The sequence below is a fragment of the Plecotus auritus genome (genome assembly GCF_963455305.1).
Source record: "Plecotus auritus genome assembly, chromosome: 3".
NCBI classification, from domain to species: Eukaryota; Metazoa; Chordata; class Mammalia; order Chiroptera; family Vespertilionidae; genus Plecotus; species Plecotus auritus.
The window spans coordinates 216,200,304-216,213,524 of NC_137772.1; positions in this window are offsets into that span (position 1 = coordinate 216,200,304).

Below are 13,221 nucleotides of genomic sequence, written 5' to 3' on the forward strand. Positions count from 1 at the left end.
AATACCCCTTCCACCCCCAACCAGGGGTGGATGAGGACATGACAAGAAAGCAGAGAGAGCTACACTCTCTGATAGGATGTGGACAGGGACTTTGGGGCAGGCGATGGAGAGGAAAGAGCTTAAAAGTAAGTGAAATGGTGGCAGGGCAGATGCTATGGAGAAACATGCCCAGAAAGGTGCCAGGGTCTAAGGTGGCTTAAGGACAACTAAAATAGAGGATTTTATATTCAATGTGTGTGTTTCTTAAATTCTCACCTGAGGATATTTTTTTTTCCATTGCTTTTCAGAGAGAGAGGAAGGGAGGGAGGGAGGAAGGAAGGGGGAGAGAAAGAGTGAAAAGAAACATCGATGTGAGAGACACACATGGACTCGTTGCCTCTTACACATGCCCCCACCTGCCCTGACCGGGGACCAGGGAGCAAACCTAAAACCCAGGTATGTGCCCTTGACCAGGAATCCAACCCAAGACCCTTCGGTGCGAGAGCCAGTGCTCTCACCACTGAGCACGCTGGCCAGGCAATGGTTTTGTTTTTGTTTGATCCATTCTGAGGCTCCGTAGCCCCCTCACTCTTAGCCCATTATCAAGAGCATCGCTCAGGTGACAGAGTGCAGAAACTGGGCTCTGGGTCCGGCTGCCCCACTGGAGACTCAGGTGTGCCACTGGGAATAAGTTCCTTGACTTCTCGAAGCCTTCGTTCTTCCACCTGGAAAATGGAGGCAATGGTATTTGTGAGGATTCAGAGAGATCAGCTGTATAAAGCACTGAGTACAGTGCTTGGCTCCTAGCAAATGCTAGTGTCAGTGGTGATGAATATAGTCTGTTACCGGCCTGTATTTAATATCAGTTGGAGAAACCACGGAAAGGAAGACCTAGCTGAACACCAGACTTAGATGAATCAGTGCAGTGGTTCTCAAAGTGGGTTCCTGGGACCAGCAGCGTCAGCATGACCTGGGAATTTGTTAGCAATGCATCCTCTAAGCCCCACCCCAGATCCACTGAATCAGAAGCTCTGGGTGTGGGCCCAGTCATCACTATTCCAGCAAACCTTCCAGATGATTCTGGTGTAATATGAGAACTACTGAATGGGTGAATGCTCTCTTAGCATCTTGCAAGAAAAGAGCCACATGGCTGGTGGGTTAGTTTTTTTCCGGGCTTATTCGGATGTGGGTACCGTATTCGCATCGTAATGTCACTGCATATGATTATAAGTAAATGTATGGTGGGATCACATGTATTCAGGTGTGAAACACAGCACTTTAGTTTTCTAAAACTCATCCCACCTTACTCTGGAGTTCTCATTCTCCGGGGAAATTCTCTTTCAGTTTACCTCATCAGTTTGCTTCATCGATTAGGAGCTCAAACTTCTGTCGTGGGTGTTTTTCCTCCTCACACTACCCCTTCCTAGGATGGTATCTGGTGCAAGCGGGAGCTGAGGCAGCCCCGTGGTGGTGGGGAAGGTCTCTGCACGTGCTCGGTGTCCTCCCACCGCTCACAGAGGCGACTCTGCTCTGAGGTTCTGGGCTCCGGCTGCTCCCACCGGTTTTTGGTGTCTCGTGCTGGCATCTGCTGCTGGAAGCTGTGGTCCCTGTCACAGTCACAGCTTCCCCCGCTGCAGCGTTCTCATGAGATCCTACTACCTAGACCTCCTTGAGTCCTAGGATAGCAGACAGGAGCCCAGTGAGCTTCAAACCAGGGGAAGACAGGACAAAACACCCAGACTGTGTGGCTCAGTGGCTGAGCATGGACCTATGAACCAGGAGGTCACGGTTTGGTTCCTGGTCAGGGCACATGCCAGTGTGGGGTGTGCAGGAGGCAGCCGATCAATGACTCTCTGTCATCATTGGTGTTTCTATCTCTCTCTCCCTCTCCCTTCCCCTCTGAAATCCATAAAAAACATATATGTAGAAAAAAGAAAGGACAAAACACCTATTTATCCCATAGCCATTCACCTTCCTTCCTTCCTTCTTTCTTTCCTTCCTTCCTTTCTTCTTTCTTCCCTTCCCTCATTCCTTCCTCCCTTCCTTCCTTCCTTCCTTCCTTCCTTCTTTCCTCCTTCCTTGCTTCTTCTTCCTCCCCCCCAACCCCGATTAATGAAAAGCCTAAATGGAAGACATCTGTTTTGGAAATTGAGATTTAATAAGAGCAGGTAATACTCTGGGAGGCCCTGGTTGCTATAATTGCTTAACTTTTTAATTCAAGATTCTTCCTAAGAACTCAAGGTCTAGGTTATATGACAAGACACATAAGGAATTAAATTTCTTTTTACTTTAGATAGAACAAAAATTAAAGTCTCAGTAAATTTGCATTTTATGAAACCAGACCTTTCCTAATTATTGCAGGCCACAATCTCTTTCTCTTCACTGCCTTCTAGAATATTTTGCACTTCTCATAGGCAATGCAAGTTTATTATTTAACATTTCATTTTTTAAAGTCTTGCTTCTGCTCCACATAAGCTGTTAGCCACTGATGGACAAAGATTATAATAACCACGGCTGGTAATCATTTAAGAGGTTACTATATACCAGGTGTATTAGGCAGGGTGGGCTAGGTCAGTGGTCAGCAAACTGCGGCTCGTGAGCCGCGGTTTGCCCTCTGTTGACTAATGAGTTTGCTGACCACTGGGCTAGTTTATGCTGCATGAACAAATGACCTCAACAGCTCAGTGGCTTAACATAACAAAAGTCCCCCGCCCCCAGCTCATTGTACATGTCCATTGGGGTCATCAGGCAGCCTCTGCCCCATATAGACTCTCAGGATCTAGAGGCTCCATCATGACCTGTGCTCCCACAGCCTTCCCAGCAGAGGAGGGGATGAGGCAGATTCTGCCCACAAGTGCCATATCCGTATTCCTCACACCCCATTAGCCGAAGCAAGTCATATGGTCACACCTCACTTCATATTGGGTTGGTATAGCTCTATGGTGTGCCTGGAAGGAGGAGAACTGGAAACATTTGGGGGGTGGCACTAATGATTATACCAGGCATTGTGTTCGGCTTTGGACTCCTGTTGTCTCCATCCTTACAACGTCATGATAGAGGACTGTATAAGTCCTGTTCTTCTTCTTTTTTAAAAAATATATCTTATTGATTTTTTTACAGAGAGAGGAAGGGAGAGGGATAGAGAGTTAGAAACATCAATGAGAGAGAAACATCGATCAGCTGCCTCCTGCACGCCCCCTACTGGGGATGTGCCCGCAACCAAGGTACATGCCCTTGACCGAAATCGAACCTGGGACCCTTCAGTTCACAGGCCAATGCTCTATCCACTGAGCCACACCGGTCAGGGCTGTTTTGTTTTTTAATAGTGTGGGAAACCAGGGTCACACACTTTGTAAATGGAGGAACAGGATTTGAGACCAGTTCTGTTGGATTCCAACATCTGTGCCTGCTTATCGCCTCACGGCTACCCTGCTTTTTCAAGAACAGTGCGTTTCCTTTCACTGAACTCACAGACTGTCGAGGCACAAAGCTTGTGTTCTGTGTGCTTTAGCTCATTCAGTCCCCACAGCAACTTCGTGAGGCGGCTTCAAGGACCGGCCCATGCTAAGGGGAACCAAAGCTTAGAGAAGTTAAGATCTCACAAGGAAATCGATCCTGACCTAATCCCAAGGACTATTCCCTGAGTCTACACTATACGCAGTGTTTCTTCCAATGAAGGCTCTTCGTGAGAGTCACCTGCTTCTCCAAATGCCGGCTCCTAGACCTTACTCTCCGACTGAATCAGATTGGGGGAGGGTGTGGGACTGACAACTCGGATGCTCACCAGAATGTGACATCCACAGTCCTGCTGTCACACCCACTCCTGGTGGCCCCACTGCCCCCGGCGTAACACCCTGCTTCTGGTGGTGAGTTAGCAAATCAAACACACACAGCAAAACCCCAGCCCACCACCAGACCAAAAAGAGACGATAATGCCTTTCCCACTTGCTGGCGCTTACGGAAGGTGAAGAAGTGAATACATTCAGCACCACGTTCCCAGACAAAATCCCTACCATCAACATTTTTCAAGACTTAAGGCAATAGGGAGGGGGAAAAGTCAAGATTATTGCTCACTAAAATTAACTCTGCACTTAAATCATAATTACAGAACTCACTACTGACCTGAAGCAGAATCCAAAGACATGAGGATTCTGTGAGTCTAGTCTTTTGCGGGTGGTAGGGGACACGGAGAGAACACCATGAAGGCCGGGCACAGTGCACCAGTAAAAGGTGGTGGGGTGCTGCCTGCCAAGCCCCAGGTACAGCCGCCGCCCCTCTGCCACGTGTGCATCTTTGCACCTGACCATGTCCTTGCGAAGTCTGGCTTCTGGTACTTTGTGTCTCAACTAGGGAAGATGAGGACATCTTCAGGGGAAATCGTCTATTGTGAGTAGGTGTTCGAGAAATCCCCTCTCCCGTTGAAGAACTTTGGCATTTGGCTGCACTACGACTCCCCACAGTGGCACCTGCAACACGACCGGGACTACCAAGACCTGCCATCACCTGGTGCTACCAAGACACAGGGGCCTGGCACCAGGGCCGTGCCTGCTCAATCCAGATAAAGGTGGAGGACGGAGATCTCGGCCAGCAAGTGCCCACCGGCCTTCAAGCAGTTCCACGACTCCAAGATCAAGTTCCTCTTGCCTCACTGGGTCCTTCGTCTCCAGCACAAGCCAGGCTTCACCACCAAGAGGCCCAACACCTTCTTTTAGATGCAGGGCCTCCCTGTCCCTGGTCTGCCCAAATAAACTCCTTGGGAAAACAAAAAAAACCCCACAAAAACAAAAAAAAAAATCCTGTGAGTATAGAGAGTAGGCCTCCTTCTCCCTCCACACCCCATGTGTAGGCAGCTAGATTCTTTTTTTTTTTTTAATCCTCACCAGAGGATATTTTTCCTATAATTTTTAGAGAGAGTGGAAGGGAGGGGGAGAGACACAGAAAGAGAAACATTGATGTGAGAGAGACACATCGACTGGTTGCCTTCTGCATGCACCCCTCCTGCATGCACCCCAACCAGGGCCAGGGATTGAGCCTGCAACCGAGGTACATGCTCTTGACCGGGAGTTGAACCTGGGACCCTTCAGTCCCCAGGCTGATGCTCCATCCACTGAGCCAGACCGGCTAGGGCTAGGCTAGATGCTGATACTCTGAATACAGAAAGGGCAGGTCTACCTACACAGCTGTGCAGGTTGAGCAGTGCACAATGAGGACCCCGTTCGAGTAGCCTGTGATGTACCTGCTGTGAGGAGGGGTCGCAGACCTGAGTGAAGGGAGCTGGTTTCTGGGCCCCCACCTCTATAACTGGTGTGGCTTGGGACATCTCTTATGCTTTCTGGACCTCTAAAACATCATGATTTTGTGAAGTGCATCATATGAAGACTTTACTGATGATCACATTTAGTGAATGCTTTATGTGCTCTAAGCCCTATTCTACTGTTTTAAGTCATGCAGATTTCAAAATAACCCTATGATGTAGGGTTATCATCTCACTTTCATAGATAAGGAAGCAGGCACAGAGAGGTTAAATGACTTGTGCAAAACCATCTGGCTTCTACATTGTAGGGACAGGATTCAAATGCAGACAGCCTGGCTCCCCAGCTCAATTCTTAGCCCTTACATGCTATTGGCTCTATTCTATCATATAAAAGTGAGCATCTAGAATGAACTAGTCCTGTTTACCCACAGTCGGTGGTGGTGATTAGCTCAGGGTGATCTACTGTAAAAGAGTCATAGACAACTTAGAGGAGACTCCAAGAAGGCTGGTTAGCACAGTAAGGAGGCTGGAGATGTGTCATCTTTAATAACCTCATGCTTCCTTAGTGCCTGACTATATGAAGTGCTTTCCCTGGATTGTTTTCTTTAAGCCTTTATAATATCCCTACAGAGTTAAGTCCTAAAATTATTCCCATTTGATAGAAAAAGAAACTGAGGCACAGAGAGGTTAAATAATCTGCCCACACACAGCTAATAAGCATCAGGCCCAGAGTACAAACCCTGGCAATATGAGTCCAGTGCACCAGGCACGAATCATGGGGGGGAGGGGGGGTTTGGGGGCGGTAGGATCCTATTGTAATGCAAATTCTGATTCAGTAGATCTGGGATGAGTTGGAGATTCTACATTTCTCACAGCTCCCAGGTGATGCTGCTGGTCCACAGACCACACTTTGAGCAGCAAGAGTTTCAACCACAAGGCTTGACCTCCCCCAAGGGAGCAGTGATGGGAGGAGCCAAGGCTGCTTAGCCTCCAGGCAGCTCAGTGGGGTGGAGTTGAAAGATGTCGGCTGTCCTCAAGTATTTAAAGGATCTCCATCTGAAAAGCAAATCAGACTTGACTTACAGAGCCCCAAGGGAGAAAATGACAGGGACACGTATCTATTTCCAGCCCTGACCTTTCCCCTGAACTTCAGACTTCCATATGTGACCGTCTGCAGAACCAGCCACTGGGGTGTGTCCCTCAGGAAATTCAAACTGAATATATCCAAGTACACCCATTGCTTTTCCCAATTTTTCACGTCAACCACCCACATTGGGAACTTGGAACCATCCTAGACCACATTCAGTCAACCCAACATCCAATCAGTCATTAAGACCTGCTCGTGTGGCCTTCTATTCATTTTTAAAAAATTTTAAATCAAGAAAAAAGTTGATGTATTACATTGTATAAGTTACGGTGATCTGATATTACAACATGGTGATTTGACATATGTATATATTGTGAAATGATCATCACAATAAGTCTAGTTATCATTCATCAGCATACATAGTTACTTTATTTTTTCTTATGATGAGAACTTTTAAGATCTACTCTCTTAGCAACACAGTGTTGTTAACTACAGTCATCGTGCTGTACATCACTTCCCAGGACTTACTGATCTTATATCTGGAAGTCTGAACCTTTTGATCACCTTCACCCCTTTCTCCTATACCTCCCAATCTGGTAACTACCTATCCTCTGTATTTATGAGTTTGGCTTTTTTTCTTCTTCTTCTTTGGATTCCACAAAGAAGTGATATCATGCAGTATTTGTCTTTCTCTGTCTAAGTTCATTTAGCATTTTGCCCTCATTGTGTTTTCTATTTTTTAAACACATCTTCCCTCTGTTTCTTTGCCTATATCTACTGTTAGCATTTCCTCTCTGGACTGCTCTTACAGCTTCCACACTGGCCTCCAGTCTGACCTTGACTGCTTTCTCCATACTGGGGCTGCCACAATAATCTTTCTGAGGCTCACATCTCGCATTCGATCTCCTCAGTTTCATACCCACCTGTGGGCCCTCACTGACTTCAGGATAAAACCCAAGCTCCTTAGAAAGGCCGCGACTCTTCTCCGCCGGGTCTCTGTGGTCTCTCCCTCCGCGTGCCCTTCCGTGTCCCATCTTGCACGCTAGGCTCCAGGTTACCCAGTGCCTAGTGTTTGCCTCGACACCTCCCTCAGATTCCTGCTTCCAGGTAAGATCTTCCCCTGCCAACCCTTTCCATCCAAGCCTCACACGGGTATTTCTCCTCCAGAAAGTCCTGCTGCCCTTTTCCTGGGTCCCTAAGTATGTTCATTTTAACATTTAGCCTAACGACTGTGTCTAATAGACTAGGCCCCATGTGTTAAAATGGTCTGGGAATGTGTCTGTCTCTCTCTCTCAGAGAGTACAGGAACCAACCACACCTCATTCATAGGTGTGTTCTCACCATCGCACACACACATTCATTGACATAAGATTGCTTGTTTAAAAGAGACTTGGAGGTATGGCCGACTCCCCTCTCACTTTCACACCTGCATCAACAAGTCCTGTTAGTTCCATGTATAAAATGCATTCAGAATGCAGCCACTTCTAACCCATTTGCTGCCTGGACAGCTACAGCCACTTCCCACCTGCCCTCCCTTCCTCCCTCTTCTCCATCCCCCTCCTGTTCTCACTCAGCAGCCCGGGTGGGGGCGGGGGGAGGGGGGGCGAGGCTGTGAAAGCATCAATCAGCTCCTGTCATCCCTCTGCTGAGAAGCTCCAGTGCTTTGCCATTACACTCAGCATAAAACCCAGCCCTCAGCATGGCCTTCCAGGCCTTTATGATCTGCCCTTCCAGTCTTCCCTGACCTCATTCTCCCGCCTCGCTCCCCGTATTCACCACTCTTCAGCCATCTTGGCCTTTGTGCTGTTACTCAGGTATGCCAAGCAGGTGTCTGCTTCAGGACTTCCCCCTTGATGCCCCTTCATCTGGAATGTTCTTCCCTCAGATATTCACAAGGTTCCCTCTGTGACTTCAGTTAGGTCTCAAAGGTCGCCTCCCCAGGGTGGCCTTCCCTGAATGCCCTTTTTAAAAACCATACTCCCTTCATTCTCTACTTCTTACCTTGATTTATTTTCTTCATAGTAGTTAGTACTCTCTGTTTTTATATTATATTTCATAATTGTGCATCTCCCCCACTAAGAATCTAAGTTCCATCAGGCTGGTGTGGCTCAGCGGTTGAGGGATGACCTATGAACCAGGAAGTCATGGGTTCGATTCCCTGTCAGGGCAATGCCTGGGTTGCAGGCTCCATCCCCAGTGTAGGATGTGCAGGAGGCAGCCGATCAATGATTCTTTCTCATCATTGATGTTTCTATCTCTCTCTCCCTCTCTCTTCCTCGATGAAAAAACAAAACAAAACAAAACAAAATTAAATGAAATACAATTTAAAGAAAAAGAATCCAAGTTCCTTGGGAATAGGACTTTGTCTGCCTTGTTCTCTGTTGTATCCCAGGGCCTAGAACAATGCATGGCCCATAGCAGGCACTGCCGAGGACTTCATGAATAGTTCATGAGTAGGACCAGTGTGTGCAAGCTCCACAGAGACACCTTTCAGTTCATTAGAAGGAAAGACTTTCTGTCATCAGAGCCTGAAGGTGGAAAGAACTAGCTCTAGATGGGATAAATCCTCTGCATGGAGACGTTTAGTTCACAGAAAGCTGGACTACTATTCCATGGGCATGCCTAGGGGAGAGTTAGAGCAGCTGCGGTGGAAGCGGGGACTGGATGAGATGGGCTGTAGTCCCTCTCAAGGTTTCAGCTGTATTTGGTTTCATGCACTTGCACGTGATCCTCAGAAAGCCCTGGTGGGAACCCTTGAACTTGACTGAAGGAACCGGATGCCCAAAAGTCACAGTGAAATGCTTTTCAACAGGAAATTTAATATCAGTTTTTCAAGGAAATATATGATCATTCCAAAACTTCATAAAGAAGGAGAAGGAAGAATAGACACACATAATCCCACCCAGGATGATCACTAGTAATATTTGGGGGTATCATTTTCTTGTATGTTTTTTAAATGTATTTTTTTTGCTTTTACTTTATACAGTGTAGTTACATATTTTGTATACTTATAGATTAGTTATCTGTTGTTGTGAAGAAGTCACACCAAAACTCGGTGCCATAAAATGGAAGCAGCCATGCGTCATCTGCGGGTTGGGGATTCAGGAGCGGCTCAGCTGGTCGTGCTGGCTGAGCTCACTCACGTGGTGGCCTCGGGCTGGGGCTCGGGCTGGACTCTCTCAGTGGCTTCTGCCTTAGGAGTCAGGCTTGGAGACTCAAGCAGCTGTGACACCAGAGGCACCTTTCTCCCTGTCTTTGTGGTCTGGCCAGTCTTTCCAACATGGGCTTCAGGACATGGTAGACATCTACATGCTGGTTCAGGATTCCAAGGCCACTGGTCTCACAGGAAGCAGCAGGAGTCTGTTAGGAGCCAGTCTGGGGAGCCAATGGCAGCATGCCTGTCACTGTTATTGGTAGGGGCCGTTACAAAACTCCACCAAGAGAGGAGGGTTGATGTCGCGTTGTTATGCATCCATCCATCCATCCTCCCTTCCCTCTGGAAAAATCCAATGTGCCATAGGTTGTAATCATAAAATGTTTCGTCCTATCTTTGAAAAAAATTTATCGTAGCATAAGCCTTGCCTTGAGACTTTTAAAACATTTTAATTGCCAATAATAGTTTGCTCTAATTAATTTTACCTGGTTCTGGACCTATGTTTGGTTTCTAGTGTTTTTCCCATTATAAATAATGGTGCGATGAACATATTTATGGAACTATTCTATGAAATTACTGATTTAAAGAGTGCAGACATAAAAATATGTCTCTCTTCTAAACAGGGTAGAAATGTTTCTTTCAATATTCTTACTACATACTACAAAATTGCCTTCCAAAAGTGTTGTATCTACTGCTTTACATTCCTGCTACAATGCATGCAAGTGTCTGTTTCACTAACCTTAGAAATTACCATAAAAATAAAATTGTTGCTAATTCAATAGGCCAAAAAGGTATATTTCTTCACATTTCTTGAGTTACTAGTAAATGTTTGCCTCTGTTTGATAACCTGCAACATTAAAACATACTCTTTAAACACACACACACACACACACACACACACACACACTCGCACATGCACACACACACATTTTGTAACTGAAAACATAAAGCATTCACAAAAGTCGAGAGAATAATGCAGCAAACCTCCATGTACCCATCATCCAGCTTCATGACATCCAGCCCATGGAGAAATGGATTTCATCTATAACCTGCTTCCTCTGCCTCCCACATTAGATTATCTTTACACATATCCCAGACATCATATCATTTTTCCATAAATATTTCAATATGTCTCTAAAAAGATAAACACTTTTATAAAACATTACCATAAAACCACTATGACACCTAAAATAGTCTTTCATGTTAAATATCAAAATATTCTTAAATATTAAATATCCAGTCAGTGTTCATTTCCCTGCTTGTCTCATAATTTTTTTAAAAATTGATTTACTTGAAATAGAATCTGAAGAAGATCTACAAATGGAACTTGCTAGAAGTGTACTGTAAGCCTTTCATAATCTACAGCTATAATCTCTCATTTTTCAATTTTTGCAATTTATTTTTTGAGGAAAAATACAATAAAGCAGGTCACTTGTTGTGGTGATCACATCCCTCTCCTGTTTTCAGCATGTTCCTCTGTCTTTGTATTTTCTGTGAATTAGTAGTTAGGTGTAGAGAACTGGGCTAGTTTAGGTTTGAGTTTGGCCAAAAGTGATGTACAGATGGCATTGAATACTTCCATTAGGACCCATGATATCAGGTGGCCCTTTTTTGTGAATGGGAGTTGCTATTGGTGACTTTAGAACCATTGTACCCTGAAATGAAGGCTTTGAAAAATAGTGATTAAAAATTCTTTCATTCCTTCCTATTCATAAAGAGAAACTTTTTCTCATCAAGTATTTGTTACCCTGAGGTATGATTATCTAAGAAAGGCAGGTTAGAGGCTGATCCTTTCCCTTTACTTGCCAAGATTCGGAACAATGAGCTGGTGCAGTAGCTTTCTGGGGCTGCTGCAACAAGTATCACAGACTGGATGGCTTAAACAACAGAAGTCCATTTTCTCCCAGTTCTGGAGGCTAGAAGTCCAAGATTCAGTGTCGGCAGGGTTGGTCTCTTCTGAGGCCTCTCTTCTGGGCTTGTACATGACCATCATCTCTCTGTGTCTTCAGATGGTGTTCCCTCTGTGTGTCTGAGTCCTGATCTCTCTCTCTCTCTCTTTTAAATCCTCACCCAAGGATATTTTTTCCACTGACTTTTAGAGAGAGTGGAAGGGAGGGAGGAGGGGTAGAGAGAAACATCAACGTGAGAAAGACACATTGATTGGCTGCCTCCCGCACTCACCCCTACGGAGGCTGGGGAACCTGCAACCAAGGTATGTGCTCTTGACCGGGAATCAAACCCGAGACCCTTCAGTCCACAGGCTGACGCTCTAACCACTGAGCAAAACAGGCCAGTGCTGAGTCCTAAACTCTTCTTATAAGAACATGAATCATACTGGATTAGCATCACCCCCAATGACTTAATTTCACTTTAGTTACCTTGTTAAAGGCCCTGTCTTCAAATACCGTCACATTCTGAGGTACTGGAAATTAGAATTAAAACAAGAATTTTAGGAATTAGGATTACAACATGAATTTTAGGGGGACACAATTCAGCCCATAGCAACGGGTTCCCTAGAATTCTCCAAAGGTGACCAATGAGGGTTTTCCCCCTCTTAGTATCATTGTAAACTCATGAATCCTATATAATAAAAGCCTAATATGCTAAGTGTCCAGTTGACTGGCTGGCCGTTCAACCAAAGTATAATATGCTAATGATATGCGAAGGCTGTTCAACCACTCACTATGACTTGCACTGACCACCAGGAGGCAGAGCTCTGACTGGTAGGTTAGCTTACTGCTGGGGTCTGGGCGATCGGAACTGAGCAAGATGGGCCAGACATGCCCTGGAGCCCTCCCACAGTCCCTTCCTGGCTGGCCAACTTCCCGCATCCCTCCCCGGACCTGATCATGCACCAGTGGGGTCCCTCAGCCTGGCCTGTGCCCTCTCACAATCCGGGACCCCTCAGGGGATGTCTGAGAGCCGGTGTCAGCCCAATCCCACAGGCCAGGCTGAGGGACTCCACTGGTGCACGAATTTGTGCACCGGGCCTCTAGTTTTAATATATTTGATATACAGGGTAGGGCAAGAGTAGGTTTACAGTTGTTCATATGGAAAATAATACAACAATAATTAGTAGACAATAATACAAGAATAAACTCACATACTCACAACTGTAAACCTACTTTTGTCCCACCTTGAATTTTAAATCTGTTGACTAATTTTAAATCTGTGCAATAAGATATCATTTGATACTTACATTGTCCCATTTGACTAGCGGGGAACTCTTAAAGTTGGCTTCTGAATCCTTTAGACATGGCCCAATTGTCTTTAATAGATTTTTTTTATTTTTGGAATAACAAAATGTTCCAGGCTCATCTACATACTTCTAGATATAGAATCAGCCATTTCTCAAAACTCATTGGCACGGTCAACAGTCCGTGATTGCCAAGGGGGTGGAAGGTTGTAGGTGAGGGGAGGGGGAGGAGGGTATAGGGGGAATAAATGGTGATGGAAGGAGACTTGACTTGGGGTGGTGAACACACAATACAGTGTACAGATGATGTGTTGTGGAGTTGTGCACCTGAAACCTGTATAATTTTGTTAATCAGTGTCACCCCAATAAATTCAATAAAAAGGAAAAAAAGAATCAGCCATTTCTCCAAGAAACCTTGTTCTTTTTCATGGGAAATGGCAATTCAGGCCCACAATAGAGGTGCCAGGGGTGCTCAGTACTGCTGGGTTGGTTATGAAATATCCATATTAAAAAAAAAGTAAATTTAAAAATATTGATAGGAGGTGATGGGA